The sequence below is a fragment of the Thalia democratica genome, chromosome 2 (assembly GCF_965202585.1).
Source record: "Thalia democratica chromosome 2, ktThaDemo2.hap1.1, whole genome shotgun sequence".
In the NCBI taxonomy this organism is placed as follows: Eukaryota; Metazoa; Chordata; class Thaliacea; order Salpida; family Salpidae; genus Thalia; species Thalia democratica.
This window is the reverse complement of record NC_139166.1, coordinates 107,341,039-107,343,919: the sequence shown is the minus strand read 5'-3', so window position 1 is coordinate 107,343,919 and position 2,881 is coordinate 107,341,039. Positions and strand designations below refer to the sequence as shown.

Below are 2,881 nucleotides of genomic sequence, written 5' to 3'. Positions count from 1 at the left end.
TATAGAAGAATAATTTGTCTATGCAATTAAATTTATTTATATGTTTCATTTTGACACTTATGTAGTTCAAAGAACTACAGTCAACAGTATTACGAAAACTTTATTTTGTATAAGAGAATTAATTATTCTCTTTAGTGTAAAAGTGAAAGTTAATGTAACCGGAATCTTATGTAAGACTAAATAAGAATTAATTTATACTTTAATTTATACCCAAAACTAGTTTTATAGTTATATAATAAAACGTTTTATTAATAGATTGAAAAATATTTTAATAAAAAATTTAGCTTTGAAATAATTCGTTTAGTAAAAGTTTATTAGTTCACTAAATTGTTTATAATTTTTTTTTACTGAGTTAATAATATTTATTAACGAGGTCTTAATCTGCATACTTCATACCAAAATAAATATTAAAAAAAACATAAAAAATGAGTAAAGAGTATAAAACTTGTATGATAAAAACATAAACAAAAAAGAATGATTTTGCAAGAAACGATCCTTTGTATTTTACTAAAAACAAGGTATACTTCTAAATAAATATTTTATAGAAAAGATATCTAATTTTAAACAACTAACTCTGTTTAGTATAACTTAAAATCAACAAATTTTTATATCAAAGAATTTCAAACTATATACTATGTTTAAGCATAGAATTTTTTTATTTGAATTAAAAAATAAAACAAATTCTAAGTACTAAATATTTAAATATCGATTATTACGTAGTTGTTGTATTATGACGTAATAATACTGTTTTCCTAGTAATTTCAAAGGTTTTTCTAAGTTCGAAAAAATGAAGGTGTTTGAGGAAAATTTATCATTCTTACTTACTTCTTATTATAGAATTTATATTTTACCGAAATAACTTAAAAATATATTAAAGGAAAATATAGATAGTTATATAACTAACAATCTAATGCATATTGATTTTAAATTGTTCATTATACATAGTACGTTGTTACAAAACTTACCGGTAGAGTTGAATCTTAGTAGCAGAAAGAAACAAGTATTTACTCTTGAAACAGCATTTTAAATCTCATTGGTTTTAGGAAATAAGCTTTCTTCCTTTTAAGAAATTGCTTTTGTTCTTCTACAGTCTATTAAAAATAATAAAAAAAGCAGTTACCTTTATTTTTAAGTTAAAATACAAAAGTTGATCAATCTTTATTTTAATTAAAAAAAAATAATAAACATATTTTGTGCATTATTAAAGAAAATTTAAATTTCTTCTTTTTGAATATTTTAGAATTCTAAAATGTGTAACTAAACGAGAGTACGTACGTCACGAATGCGAGAGGTTACTGTATTAAGTTTTTTAAGTTTAGTTGTTAAGTATTAAGAGTGATTTTATTTCAAGTAGTTGAAATTTAAACAGTTCAATTAATTACTAGTACTAACTTTTATTGATTAAAACTTGATTTCATCTACTTACACACCAATATACACTAGAAATAAGTAGACACTTTTTAAAAATACATGGTGCTCCTATAGTTTTATGAATTTACTTATTTCTAGCCAGCTTAAAACTATTAAGACCTTTCTAAACTATAAAAGTACAATGAACTATTCTATTTGATAAACAACTTTTCAAGATACTTTTTCTAAAAAGTTTGCTTTTATTAATATGACGCATTAAAAATTGATAACTATAATAAACTAATAAATATTTCTTTTTGACAATTATTTATATAGCAATATGTCATTTATGATACTCACTAAAAAAAACACAACACAGTTAACTAGAACCTTAATTTTATTAGCGACTAAAAATTATCCAAAATAAATACCTAAGACTTTAAAATTATTTGAATTTTAATCCATCTTTTTCTCTTTAGGTTCGAAATTTTTGCCACAGCCATTGAACGCGCACATTCCATCGTGTTTTTCACCCCATTTCGTGATGCAGTGTTCGTGGAAAACGTGACCGCATTTTCCGAACGATGCGGGGCATTCCCCGGTCTTTCTGGCGGACAGGCACGAGATGCAATCGTCCTGGAGGTGGTGCTGGCAGATGGCGCAATTTTCATACTTGGTGTCGTACTCCCACGTGGCCACGGCGTAGATCCTCTTCACTGTAAACAGCTTTCTAGGTTGCTCTTGAGAATCTGCCTCGGTGGGTTTTGTCACGGAAGATGAAGTTGTTTTATCAGACATTTTTATTAATTAGTTTCCTGCTAAAATTTAATAGATTATAATGTGTATCAGTTATTAAAAAATGTTTAAGATGTAACCGCACCGTGTTAACTGCATCTATTGAGCACATTGACCTTACTTTTTTTTAAATTAAACAAATGAAAAAATTAAACTAAAAATCACTAATTTTTTATGTCTACAAATAAATTTCTAAAAATCTTATGAAAAAGTAGGTATTAAAATTTTAATATCACATATAACTATTTATAATTATAAAGGGAACCACGTTTAACTTTCAGTTTATAGCCAATTATGTATAAACATTTACTAATACTATTAAAAAAAAGGTAATCATTCATCAGGGTTTCACTAGATTTTGGCAAATTTTTTTCAGGTTTTCAAAATTATTTCAGTTTTTTAAAGTACTTCTTTTTGGGTCTATTTTTATTTTAAGGTAAAATGCTGTGATAAATAAGGTAAAAACACTAAAGAGATACTGTAAAGCTACTTCAAATATGTTTTTTTATAGAAAAACTATTAATGATGACAAAAAATGATATCTATATGATAGATCTTTTGTGTCAAATAAAAATTTTTCCACTAAACATGTAAAAGTTGTTTAGAATTCCAGGTTTTTCTAAGATTTTTTTATTTCTTAAATTCTAGACTTTTCTAGTTTTTTCTTGCCTAAATTGTGATAATCCAGGTTTTTCTAGGTTTCCAGGTAAAGTGGCAATCCTGATTTTTCTAGTGT

At 25.2% G+C, this 2,881-nt stretch overlaps 1 pseudogene; it reads right to left on the bottom strand.

Moving 5' to 3' along the window:
* Positions 1–1,806: 1,806 nt before the first annotated feature.
* LOC145829160 (RING-box protein 1 pseudogene) lies at positions 1,807–2,148 on the bottom strand (annotated as a pseudogene).
* Between the last annotated feature and the right edge of the window lie 733 nt (positions 2,149–2,881).